General features: G+C 32.5%; 1 long non-coding RNA gene across 1 annotated transcript; it reads right to left on the reverse strand.

The window, feature by feature from the left end:
* Positions 1–1,236: 1,236 nt before the first annotated feature.
* On the reverse strand, positions 1,237–10,712 carry LOC130456528 (uncharacterized). The gene is made up of 3 exons (XR_008915530.1): positions 10,563–10,712; positions 3,679–3,752; positions 1,237–1,549 (listed from the first exon to the last, which is right to left on the reverse strand). It is a non-coding gene; the product is annotated as an uncharacterized LOC130456528 (long non-coding RNA).
* Between the last annotated feature and the right edge of the window lie 4,138 nt (positions 10,713–14,850).

The raw sequence follows: 14,850 nt of genomic DNA on the forward strand, positions 1-14,850 counted from the left end.
AGAATAGATTTGTAGTGCAAGAAATCCAGAGTTGAAGTGGTCTGGTTCACCTCTGAGAGGAAACCCCCTCAGAGGCTCCCATAAGCAGTTCAAACTTATTGCCCCTCTTCAGGTTAGCTCTTCATATTCAGTAGTAGAGAGGAATCAGGTGGCAGGTTCAGTTGATGACAGGAATGAAGCCGGGATGGTTTGGGGGCAGGTTAGAGATGACCAGGAGTTCAGAGCTGAATTCAAGAGTTGGCTTCAGCCTTCAAGCCTCCAACTGGTTTTCCCAGCTTGACCCTTGAATGCTCCAGCCCCTTCCTTCCACAATTCTAAACAAGTTTACCCCTGATTGTGTAAGTACATCCAATGCCATTCCCTTTGGCTGCCAACCTGAATTTCTTCCTCTGAATTCCTTATTACAGAAGGGAGTGTAGAAACTTAGAACACAGACACAAAAGACATCCTAGGCCATCTAGTCAATCTTTTGGCCATTTGTCTTGGCCCTGGACTCTAAGGATTCATAAAGAGAAAGTGGGGCTGAAGATTTTCTATAACTTGACATCACTTAAATCTAATTCCTACAAGGTTAATACCATCTCTTGATGCTATTGATCTTTATCGAATAAAAAGTACAAAAAATAACCTAGGTTAGATATTAGTTTTCTAAGATAATGCCTCAATTTTATGTAGAGGTGATCCTCGAAATTTGAAGGCTTTATGAGCAAAGTCTGGAAAATACTACCAAGACAATGAGGCTTCTTGTAGAGTCTCATTAATGAATTGTACTTATATGTTTATGACTTCGCCACATTCAGGGATAAGAGGATCATTACTGAAGAACTAATAGGAAATGAATAATTGGGCCAGAGGAACTCTAAAGACCATAACTAAAGCTATGTTTAGCGAGAATTCAAATTCTCAGTAGGAGAAACAATCACAGCAGTGAAATTCTGGAATAGGATGAAGTGTTGAATAAAACAGGAAGAATAACAAGATCCAGGATTTCCTCAATATAGGGAAATTCTAGGTGAGGAATCCTTATCTCGCAATGCAGTTTGAATTTCATCACTTCAAGTCTTATAAAATGGAATGTCATAACTTATCCCAGATTCATATGTGTCAGAGGAAGAAATAGAACCCAGGTCTTCTATGACTTCAGTGTGACCTCTCTATTGATGATTCAACACCACCTCTCCTCCATATAAAATTATTAAAATTCTTGAATATGTTTTATAGTATAGACATTTCATGTCTTAAAATGAAAAAAGTCACACCCAACATTCATTTATGCATTAGAAAACCAAGTTTCCAAATGAATTTTCCTTTATTAATATAAGCATAGCATATTCCATGCATTTAAACTTCTCTCCTATTTAATACTCTCACTCGTTTATACCACAGAGTCTGGACGCACTCTTCTTTTCTTTCTCCGTTTGCTAACGTTTGCAGCATTTAACATGTGGACCATCACAGAAGCCAGATTGTGTATATGGTCTTCGACAATGAATGAAACAACGGCCACCCCCGGATTCACATTGAGCATAGCCTCTATGTTTCAACATCCCTGTGGAAAGAAGAACATGAATGTTTCAGAATATTTATTTACAGCCACAGAGAAGTTACACTGTACTCTGAAACGGAATTGAGAGAATTTAGCCATAAGCCTTAGATTTTTTAATTTGATTTTTTTAACTTTTAAGACTTTTTTCAGTTACATGTAGAAAGTTTGACAATTGCTATTCAGATTCTCTCTCCCAGACTTCCCACCTCCAAAAGGCAATAAATTGTCTAATATACGTTATAACATTGTTGTCATGCAATACATATTTCTATCTTCCTTATTCCATGAAAGAAGACACATATCACACAAACAATTTTTAAAAAGCTCATGAACACAATTAAGTGCAAAATGTCATATTTGATCCGCAATCAAACACCAACATTTCTTTTATTGGTTATAGATCATCCTAGGTCCTTTGGGGGTAATCTTAGAACCATGCTTTCCTGATAATATTTCAGTACTGTGAAGTTGATCACCATAAAATATTTCTGTTATCATATATAATGTTTTCCTTGTCCCTTTCACTTCTTTTTGCATCAGTGCATAAAACTATTTCCAGCTTATTTTTTAACTTATCTTGTTCATCACTTTTGGTAGAGATAGATCCTTTTCCCTGATCTCTGATATCTTTACAATATAGACCCACAGTGCACATAGTTCTATGGTCCTTTGAGCTGGGTTCCATGTTGCTCTCTAGAATGGTTGTATCAGTTCACAGTTCCTTCACTAGTGTATCAGTAATCCAGTTTTTCTACATCTCCTCCAACATTTATTGGTTTCCTTTTTGGTCATGTTAATCATAACTATGAGAGGTGAGATATGATATCTCAGCATTCTTTTAATTTGCATTTTTAATCAATATTGATTTGGAGCATTTTTTCTTATAACTATAGATAGCTTTAATTTCTTCATCTAAGAAGTGCCTATTCATATTTCTTAACTATATGTCAATTGGAGAATAAATTGCATCCTTATAAATTTCAGTTATTTTTCTATATGTTTGAGAAATGGGACCTTTGTCAGAGACATTTACTGTACTTTCACCAAACCTAATTTGTTATTTCCCTTCTAATATTGGTTGCACTGTTTTTTTTCTGCTTTTTTTTTTTCAATTTAATGTAATCAAAACTACTTATTCAATTTTTGGAATATTCTCCATTTCTTGTTTGGTTATAAAATATTCCCTTATTCATAAATCTGACCAGTAAACTCTTCTGTGTTAAGCTAATTAATTTATGATACCACCTTTATTTCTAGATTAAATATCACTTTTGACTTTATTTTATTATATTGTCTGAGATGTTTGTGGATGCCTAATTTCTGCCATATTGTTTTCTAGCTTTTACAGCAGTTTTTGTAAAATGGTGATTTCTTCTCCAAAAAGCTTGGATCATTGTGTTTATCAAATAATGGGTTACTATGGTCATTAACTGTTGTGAGTTAATTATATAAACTACTCTCTTCCTTAGGCAATACAAGATTATTTTGATAATTGCCCCTTTATAATATAGTTTGAGATCTGTTTTCGATGGGCCGATCCAGTCTCTCTATGAAGATAGAACATAATAGGAAGGTATTTCTGAATGTATTCTTTCTAACTTGCATTCAGATCTCTTACTTGATACTTTCAGTATAACCTCAGGAGAGGCACATAAACTTTCTGACTTCAATTTTTTTCCCCATCTTTGAAATGAAGGAGTTTTTACTAGAATATATTTTAGCTTCCTTCCAATTAGGAGCTGATGCTCTCATTCTTTGTGTGATGCTTACGGCATAATAGAAATGTCCTAATCTTCCCTGTTCTGACTTCCCATGGTTTTTAAGAATTCTTTTAAATAAAGAGTGACCTCCCATTGGTTCAAAGTCTCTTATTCTTCTTGCTTTTCTTCCTTCTGACTAAAAAAAGTGCCTCTATTATGCTCCTAAATGAATACTATTCTAATAAGCTCCTTGGACTCAATAAAAGCATATTTTCCCTTGCTGTTCTTTAGGCAGGTCCCAGGAATAAGTTCAATTGTCTTTAGTTACAAGCAATGTAGGAGAGGGCTGACTGAATTAATTGGAATATATATTGGGAGATATATTGGGATATATATATCCCAAACCTTTTCATTTCTCATTCTGAATCTTACCTTTGACAGCATAGGGAAATACCAAAAAAAGCACCATATACATCAGGTAGAGAGTCCTCATGGTCAGTGACAACCTAGAACATTAGAATCATAGAAGACATGAAGGGAGGACAACTTAGCAGAAGATAGGATAAAATACAAATAAGACAAAAACAGACTAGGAAATACCCTATTTACCTTGGTTCAGCTAATAACACCTCTTTTTTTAAAACCCTTACCTTCTGTGTTGGAGTCAATACTGTGTATTGGCACCAAGGCAGAAGAGGTAAGGGCTAAGAAATGGGGGTCAAGTGACTTGCCCAGGGTCACATAGCTGGGAAGTATCTGAGGGCATATTTGAACCTAGGACCTTACATTTCTAAGTCTGGCTTTCAATCCACTGAGCTACACAGCTGCCCCTAAATAATGTCACCTCTTAAATGTCTGAAACTGTCTAAACCCAGGTCTTCATGGCTTCAGTGTGGCCCCTCTAACAACACTGCCTCTCCTCCATACAAAATTGTTAAATCTCTTGAATATATTTTATCATATAGATATTCCATCTCTTCAAATTACAAAAAATTACACCCAAGATTTATTTTTTACTTAGAAAACCAAGTTTCCAAATAGATTTTCCTTTATTTGAACTAGCATAACACATTCCATTTATTTTAACTTCTCCCCCTTTTTATACACTCATTCTTCCATATTACAGACTCTGGATGTACTGTTCTTTCATGTTTGTTTTTGCTAATGTATGCATCTTTGTTTCTTTGGGGTTTTTTGACTCTTTTGACTCTGACAGAAACCAGAAGCTTTGTATTATCTTGGACAATGATAAAAACAATGGCCACCCCCTAACCAACATTGCAACATATTTTGGATATCCTCCAACTCTATGGAAAGGATCACATGAATATTTCAGAATTTTTGTTTATAGACACAGAAAACTTATGGTATATTATGATACAGAATTGAGAGAATTTAGCCCTAAAAATTGCATTCAATAATTTGATTTTTTAACTTTAAAAATTTTATGGAGGAAATAGATAGCAAGACCATATTACTGGGGAACCTCCATTCCCCTCCAGAACTAGATAAATTTAACAAAAAATAAATAAATAAGACCAAATGGAAGTGAATGAAATGTTAGGAAAATTAGAATGAATAGAAATATGAAGAAAATTGAACAGAGATAAAAAAGAATATACCTTCTTCTCAGAAATACATGATACAAGCACAAAATCAACCATATACTAGTTTATAACAACAATTCAAACAAATGCAGAAAAGCAAAAATAATAAATGCAACTTTTTCAGGTTGTAATGTAATAAAAAAATTATAATAAACAAAGGTGTATGAAAAGGCAAATTTAAAATTAATGGGAAATGAAAAAATCTAATTTTATAAAACTAGTTGGGTCAAAACAGAAATCATAGGAAGAATTAGAGACTTCATTAAAGAGAATGACACTGACAACACTACATATAAAAATCTATGGGATACAGTCAAAACAGTATTCAGAGGAAAATTTATATCACTGAGTCCCTATATGAACAAAATGGAGAGAGTAGAGATCAATTAATGTGGTTTAGAACTTAAAAAATTAGAAAAAGAACAAATGAAAAATCCCCAGATAAAAGTAAATTGTAAATCCTAAAAATTAAAGGAGAAAATAAAAGTAAAATAACTATGGAAATATTAAATAAGACTATAATGTGGTTCATGCTTTCAAAAAACAAATGAAATAAATAAAGTACAGGTTAATCTGATAAAAAAGAAAGAAGAGAAAAACATTAGCCATATCAAAGAGGAAAAGGGTGATTTTATCTCTAATAAAGAGGAAATTAAATATTCATTAAGAACCACTTTGGACAATTATATGGCAATAAATATAACAATCTAGGGGAAATCGGTGAATATTTATAAAAAAAATAAATTGCCTAGATTAACAAAAGAGGAAATAGAATGCTTAAATCATCCCATCTTAGAGAAAGAAATTAAACAAGTCACCAAGGAACTTCCTAGGAAAAAATTCCCATGGACAGATGAATTACAAGTGAATTCTATTAAACATCTAAAGAATAACTAATAACAATACTACACAAAGTATTTCACAAAATAAGCAAAGAAGGAATCTTAACAAATTCTTTTTAGGACACAAATATTTTACTGTTTCCAAATCCAGGCAGGACAAAAATAGAGAAAGAAAAATACAGAATAATTTCTTAATGAACATAAAAGCAAAAATCTTAAATAAAATGCTAAGAAAAAGACTACAGCAAATTATCACAAAAATTATCCACTATGACCAGGTTGTATTTATACCAAGAATGCAAGGATGGTTTAATAATAGGAAAACTATCCATGTAATTAACTATATCAATAATCAAATCACCACTAATCACACAATTATGACAGTAGATGCAGAAAAAAACCTTAGACAAAATACAACACATATTTATAATAAAAAATACTAAAAAGGATAGCAATAAAAGGGGCTTTCCTCAAAAAAAAATATGTAGTACCTATCTAACACCACTAGAAAGTACCACCTACAATGGGAACAATTCAGAAGCCTTCCCAATGAGATCAGGCATGAAGCAAGGATGCCTATTATCACCTCTATTATTTAATATTGAACTAGGAAGCCTATTGGTAGCAATTAGAGGAAAAAAGAAATTGAATATTTAGGAATCTATCTACCATGACCAACAAGAATTATATGAGCACAAAGAAAAAGCACTTGTCACACAATTAAAATTGTATCTAAATAATTGGAAAAGCATTAATTGCACATGAATAGAAAGAACTAATAAAATAAAAATGATAACTCTACACAAATTAATTAAATTATTCAGTGCCATACTTATCAAACTACCAAAAATTTCTTTCAAGAGAATTAGAAAAACTTATAAAAGTTCATCAGGAACAACAAATGATGAAAAATATCAAGGGAAATAATGAAAAAAAAATGTGAAGGCTTGGGATCTAATAGTACCAGGTATTAAATTGTACTATAAAGCAGTGGTAATCAAAATAATATGATACTGGCTAAGAGACAAAAGAGTGAATCAATAGAATAGACTAGGCGTAAATGACCTCAGGAAGTTAGTGTTCAATAAGTCCACCCATCCTGGATTGTAGGACAGGAACTCACTATTTGAAAAAACTATTGGGAAATTTGCAAAACAGTATGGAACAAATCAGGTTTAGATTAAGACCTCACACCCTATTCCATGATAAATTCAAAACAGGTAAATGACTTAAATATAAGGAATGCAATCATGAATAAATTAGGTGACCAGAATAGTATACCTGTCAGATCTGTAGGCTCTTAGACCAAGCCAGAGACAGAGAAAATTCCAGAATGTAAAAATGAATGATTTTGATTACATCAAATTAAAAAGTATTTGTATAAACAAAACCAATGTAATCAAAATTAGAAGAAAAGCAACAAATTTGGGAAAGAAATCTTTGTAACAAAACTCTGACAAAGGTTTAATTTCCCAAATATGTAAGGAACTATGTAAAAATTTATAAAAAAAAAATAAGCCATTGCCCAATTGACAAATGTTCAAGGGATATGAATAGGCAGTTCTCAAATGGAAAAATCAAAACTAGCTATAAGGAATTGAAAAAGCTTTCTAAATCCCTCCTGATTAGAGAAATGCAAATACAAACAACTCTGAGGTACCACCTCAAACCAACCTGACTAGCTAATATGACAGCAAGGACCATAAAAATTGTTGGAGGGGATGTGGCACAATTGGGACACTAATGCATTGCTGGTGAGTTGTGATTTAATCCAGTCATTCTGGAGGGCAATTTGGAATTATGTGCAAAGGGCTTTTAAAGACAGCCTGTCCTTTGATCCAGCCATACCATTGCTGGGTTTGTTGCCAAAAAATATAATGAGGAAAAATACTTTTACAAAAATATTTAGAGCTCCTCTCTTTGTGGCGGCAAAAATTTTGAAAATGAGGGGTTGCCCTTCAATTCAGGAATGGCTGAAAAATTTGTGGTATCTGATGGTAAGGGAATACTATTGTGCTGAAAGGAATTATGTACTTGAGGAATTCCCAGTAAACTTGAAAGACCTCCAGGAATTGATGCAGAGAGAAAGAAGCAGAACCAGAACATTGTACACAAAGACTGATATTGGCACAATCAAATGTAAGAGACTTTTCTGCTAGCAGCAATGCAATGATCCAGGACAATCCAGAGAAATTCATCAAAAGAATACTATCAACGTATAGAGAAGAACTGTAGAAATACAGAAGAGAAACAAATGACCTATCACTTATTTGTATGGTCATACAATTGGGATATTGGTGTTAAAAGATTACTCTACTACAAATATTAATAGTATGTAAACTTGGAGATGGAGAGTAACTGCTATATATGAAAATACATGTATTAAAGGTCATTTGCAGATTTTTTTTTAAATCTTGCATTGATGTTGCCAAATTTTGTACTTTTCCCTCTGCCTTTTCGTACCTTATTTAGCTACCAACCTCTCCAAAATTTTTGCTCTTTTGGTACATTTTAATATGAAGTTGACCCAGGGAATTTGAGACATTTGCATCTACATTCATTAATTAAATTGGTCTATAGTTTTTTTTTTTTTTTCTGTTTGTCTATTTTGGATTTAGGTTATCGGTACTGGAGTTTTCTTGGACTCCATCTTTACCTATTTTCCAATAATTTATATAAGATTGGAGTTAGTGGATCTTGAACATCAGGTCCTGGTGGATTTTATGGCCTGTTCAATTTATTTTTCTGAGATAGGTTGATATTAATTTTATATCTTTTCCCCTCTTAGTCTAAGCAGTTCATATTTTTGTAGTCATTCTTCCATCATGCTTTCATTAAAATTGTTGACATGTGCTTTGGCAGAATAGTTCTGAATAATTGCTTTGATTTCATATTGATTAGTGGTATATTCACCCTTTTTATTCTTGATGTTAGCGATGTCTTCTCTTTTTAAAGCCATATTAATCAATAATTTATCTATTTTCTGGATTTTTCATTAAACTAAATTCTTTTTTCTATTTATTAAAAATTCAATTAAATTTTTATTTTAAAAATTAAAAATTAAAAATTTCTATTTATTAAAAAATAAAAATTTATTAAAATCTATTTAAAATCATTTTTCTATTTATTAATTAATTTAATATTATGATATAAATTGTATTAATCTCATATGTAGATTTTAGGATTACTTATTTGGTATTTTATTGGAGATTTCTGTTTCTTTTTTTCCTAGTTTGTTCATTGCAGACAATTCATTGCCCTCATCTTTATGTATGTTTACTGTAAGTATTTAAAGATTAAAAACTTATATCTAATTTCTGATTTCTTAGAAATCTGTATTTTGATATGTTTTGTCATTATTATCATTATATAGTTTAATAGCTTGTTCTTTAACTGACTCATTCTTGAAGATTAGATTACTTATTCTTCAATTGATAGTTAATCTGTGTTCCTATACTCCCTTATTAAACATGATTTATTGCATCATGATTTGAATTTGATAAACTAAGAATTTCTGCTTTTATGCATTTAACTAAACTTTTTATTATCATAATTGTGATATTGAAATATTTATATTAACCTCCTTGACTGTATAGAGAGGGAAGTGAAAAGTATAATGAAGTCAAAGAAATTAATAGAGAAACAACAGAGGAAGATACCTGGAGTACATGGATATTAGAGAAATCATGGAAGTTATTTGGAGTTAGTTCATAAAAGTCATCAAAATTTAAAAAAAAAATTGGTGATAGAGACATAACCACATAAAGAAGAGAAACTGAACCTAAAATAAGCAACTATATGACAATTAAGATAGCAAGAATAAAGGAAGACAAACTAAAAAACCAAATCCAGACAATATTATTTACTATATCTGTTCTTATGATCCACTCTTATAAATGGAGAAAAAGGTGACCATATTTGTTTTGTATCAATATTTTATCTAATGATAACTTACAATCTCATAAAATGACATATTAAAAGTATATATCAGGCAATGGAGGTCTTCAATTCAAATCCACTCAATAAATATTTTGATGCAACTATTTCTTCCAAGTCATTATGCAGTTTCCTCTTGTAGCCACATATTATTATTTTATTTCAAAGTTATTAAATACATTGATAAGAAATTCCCTATACCTATAAAAGCAGAAATATTTTATGATTTTGTGTGATGTCTATAACAAGTTCTATGGCCAGATGTCTTTCCATTATGAGTAGACTCAATGAGAATCTCTGAATTTAGCTAAGTTATTCCTCATGCATAAGACATACAATTAGTAGTCAAAGCCATCTCGTAATATCCCAGTAAATAGCTGTATGTAATATGTAGAATGGAATAATTTTAAAAGTTAGAAAAATAAAAAATATACATTTGTCTGAAGTTTTTTTATATTGATTATTCATATTGATGATTTTAATTGATAAATTTTTGATAAGTTTATAGCTCACCAAGACTTGATACTATTTTTCTATATTTCTTAAATAAAAATGATAAAAAAAATTTAAATGCTGAAAATGAGATCTGTCATAATGGAAAATCTTCTGGCTATTGTAATTGTTATCGGCACCACACACAAAAAAAAAAGATTTCTACTTTACAACTAAGGATCTTATAGAAGTGTATCAGGAACTAAGAGATAATTGACTTGACTAATGCCACCCAAATGTTTCAGTCAGAAGAAGCACTAAAACCCAGAGCTTCCAGACCCTGAGACTGACTCTCAGGCCATCATATTGCAGCTGTAACTATATTTCAGAATAAATGTGAAGGCCAGAAGAGAAATCATGGGAGGCATAGTATTTCTAATTCCAATAAATAATAATATTAATTCCAATTAATAACCAATAATGATTACATATTCCTTACCAGAAATCCAGAAAATTCTGTCAACCAGATCAGAGGAGCTATAGTAAGCAGAACACCTCGTTCTCTATCTTTGGACACAACTAACATTCTCACAAGCACACACAGAGCACCAGGTTTATATTTTCAGAAGATGGAATCTTGGCAGAGAAACCTGTCAGCATAAAAACCCAAAAAGGTCTTAAAACAGTCTTTCTGAGCCAAGAAACCTAACTAAGTTTGAACCCAGGTGCAATGACTGAGTATGAAGTTTTTTTTTATTAAAGAGACTGATCCAAAACAAAGACAGGAGTTGGCAAGATGACATGTGTTCTCCTCATAATGTATTTTGGTCTCTTATATGTGCTGATATTTGGTCACCATGTACCATGGCACCCTATCTTTCTGCTTAGCTGGGAAGGGTAAAGCCCCCCACTACTAGCATTCCAGATATTAGTTTATTTGATTAATATTTTAATAGGATAGTCAAAAGTTGGGCAAAGAGACAGATAAACAGCTCCCTTTGCATCTTCTGTCTGTACTGTTTGTGGGGCACTCTGGAAGATTATCTGGAGGAAAGGAACTGACCTCTCTTTCACCATTATCTCTTCTAGATCCCTCCCTTCAAAAGATATCTTATCAGTATTACTTCAGTACCACTCCCACCAAAATAATGTGTCACTTCAGCAAAAATTGCTACATTTTATTGCTGACTAAAGGATTGCATTGAGAAAAAGGCATTAGAGATCACTTATTAAAAACTTGTTATGACACAAATATGAAAAATTAAATCTAAAAAGAAGAAACAATTTATCCAAAGCTTCAGGATTACTGGAATTATTACCTAAAGTTAGAGGTAAAAAATGTGATAGAACAATACTTGTTTTAGTTAGAAGACAGCCCCTGTCATCATATCAAATAGTGTAAACTTGGCTTAAAGTGTGAATTTTATGATATTCTTAACTTACGATTAGAGATTTGTTATTTAGTACTCCTCTACTGTATGAGGCATGAATGGTCTTGATCAGAGCTGAAAAAAGTAATATAACTCCATTGGGTTTCCAGAAAAGAGGGAGAAGACTTAGGATTCTGAATTCTCTTCATGTTCATGAAAGGTGAAAGAATTTGAAAACTAAAGTAATGGCTGGTAAACCTTTGATGATGTCCTGACTCCTAGGATATACATTAGAAATGTTGGGGAATTTCCCCTTGGTTGACACCTGCAACTGCCTCTTGGTTAAACTGAATTACCAGGATCCTGAAGAGAGGGATCATTCACCCTTCGAATCCTGTATTATAGAACCTCATATATACATGTTTGTTTGTTTGTTTTATTTCAGTTTATATGATTAGGTCTCTTTAATTTTGCTAAATGTATTCATAATGGTACATATATTTGGCTGAATAGGAGTAAAACTTTGGATACATGACATAGGGAGCTCCTTTCACATTGAGGAATAACAATTAAAAGTTTTAGCTTGAATTTGAAAAAGTATTAATTCTTCAATAATCTCTCTCTTTCACATTTTACATATAGTATATATTCGCATATATATGTATCTATGTATATGGCAAGCATAGTAGTTAGAATGTTGGGCTTAACACTAAAAAGGCTTATCTTCCTGAGTTCTAAGACCCTTATTAACTGTTTGACTTTAGGCAAATCTCTTAACCTTGTTTGCCTCAATTGCCACATCTATAAAATGAGGAGAAAACAAAAGCAGTGAACCACTTCACTGTTTTTGCCAAGACAACCCAAATGGTGTTTCTAGGAATCAGAAATGAGTGAAGAAAGAAATATGTTTATATGAACACACACACACATTTTCCCTTATTTTCCACCTTCATTTTTCTAGATGATTAGTTCTATTAGGGAACAAGAGAGATAGTCACCTTATATGTGACACAGAAGACTGAAAAATAAAAATCCCATCAGATTGCTGGCTTTAGTTTATAACATCAGACTTGTTATTCTGACAATTCATGAAGGATCTCCTTGTCTGAAGGGATGACAAGTGGGTCTGATAGGTAAGAAGGAACCAAGTAGTCACTAAAAGACAAATGTGGTCACAAAACAATGGAATGAGTCACAGGGACACAGCATTTTCCTTGTCAATTGCCCTTGATAAAAACTAATCAGTCCATTAATAGAGGCATAACAGGAAATTATAGCTTCCTTGCAGTTCAAGGTAGATTGAAATTTCTTTGTCAATTCTTTTCCTAGTTGTACTCCCCAAAGATTATAACCTTTGTCATCCCACACAATACCGTGAACAAAGATATTCTGCTCATACATAGCAATAAAAATCAAAGCCTGAAAGGAGTGACTTTTCTAAAGGAAATAGATGATTTACCACAATGACTTTATGAGGCTGTACCTTTTGCATGGGATCACCACTCTTCCTCAAGGTCAGAGATTGTGACATTCATTCTCTGATCTCTTCCCCTTCATCAGACTTTTCATCTAAGCTCAGACGTTTGCTAGAGGGATCCTGTGGGCAAGGTTGGTCTGGATTGGATTCTGTGGCATTGTAAAGATAAGAAAGTAACCTAGAAATCATCGGGATACCCTTCTGAAATTACATGGCAGCAAATGTACTTTCCCTTCATTTTTGACTTTTTCACATATTGCCAATTATATTATAATCAGTTTGGGAATCCCAATTAGTGATATACTTCCCATTGAGACTCCATCTTACTCCAAAGTAAGTAGATCAAGAATTGCAGCACATATATTGGGCCTCAATACATGAATCTCATATCCATGACAAGTAATATATTATTCTGTTCCAGGGTGAAGGGGAAGATGGAATTGTTCATTAAATGAGCTGCTGACAAGAGCAAATTAGTGTTGTCAGAATCAACATCAAAGATAATGGAGAGGCTAAATGCAGTCTACAGTGGGACACATGATTAGAGAATGTAATATAGAAAAAGGATGCACAAAGGAGAAAGAGTCAGAGAGGCAAAATACAAGTAATTCATGGTAAATGGTATCTAAAAAAACCTAGTTCACCAGTAGTAACATGGTATCTAATAACCTTAGGTAGAGACTTTCAAGGAAGAGAGAATGACTAACAATGCCAATGGCTGATTGGAGGACAAAGAATGAGGATTGAGAAAAGGCCACTGTCTCTGACAACTAATAGATCAGTAGTATATTTGGAAGGAGAAATTTTGAGGGAAACTTAGAAGGTATATTATAAGGGAATGGGAGAAGAAAATGTAAATGATCCTTCAGTAGATTTTTTTTTAATTAATTTAGCTGCAAAGAAGAAGATGGTTGGTTAGGAAAGAAGGATTAATTAAGGTTGTTTTTTATTAGGAATAAGATTATATATCTATTTTTGTAGGTAATGGGGAACAAAACAGGAGACACAAAGATTGAAAATAAATTATAGCATTGGAATAACAAAGGAACGGTCTATTGGGGGAGATAGGATGGAACAGAATCAGGTGAACAGATAGAGGGATTAACTTGGTAAGGAGTAAGACTATTTGATCAAATAGCAGAGAGGAGACAGATACAGAAGGTACTTAAATTATGGGACATGAGGAAGAGAGCTCATAAAGTTTATGACAGAAGAGGCATGTTTCATAATTTTCTTTGTTGTTGTCCTTGGCATCAATCCATGATAAATAATTTAGAATTATGAGAATATTCTGTAGGTTCCAGACAAAAAGAGAAAAAAAATCAAAATGAGAACTTAAGAAGTTGAAGTAAAAAATAAATTTCCTACAAACTCATAATTAAAAAAAAACTTATCCAAGGAAAAAATGGGGTAGAAATGAAAGAAAACTATAATAGGGTTACAATAATTCACTCAGTTTAATTAGTATCTATCAATTATCAGAGTAAAGATATAAAGTGATAAAGTGATCTCTAATCTAAGCAGCCTAAAAAATACTGAATCTACAGATATTGGGCTTCCTTGCAATTTTGATTCTTTGGTTTTTGTCTTTCATATTCAAAGGGGACCAAAATGATATCACTGATGATGTCTTTTGACTCACACATGAATTAGATTGCAGTGAGGCAGAGTTAAACAAGGTTCACAGCCTCTCTCTTCCAGAGACATCAAATTATTGTAGCAAGAAAAAAAAAGTCAAGATGACTGGTGATGGCTTTGGATGCAGTGGATGACCTTGATTTCTTTGATACATAATCAAGTTCTTAGTATTCCACAGAGCCAACTTCATGGCCATTTCAACAAAATGTTATAATTTCCCCTTTGGGTAAGAGAAGTCTTCGTGTACCTCAGATAGACATCTTCCTAAGTCTTCAACAATTTTGAGGTTGTCAGTTAGCCTC

Source organism: Monodelphis domestica, chromosome 1, assembly GCF_027887165.1.
Source record: "Monodelphis domestica isolate mMonDom1 chromosome 1, mMonDom1.pri, whole genome shotgun sequence".
Classification (NCBI taxonomy): Eukaryota; Metazoa; Chordata; class Mammalia; order Didelphimorphia; family Didelphidae; genus Monodelphis; species Monodelphis domestica.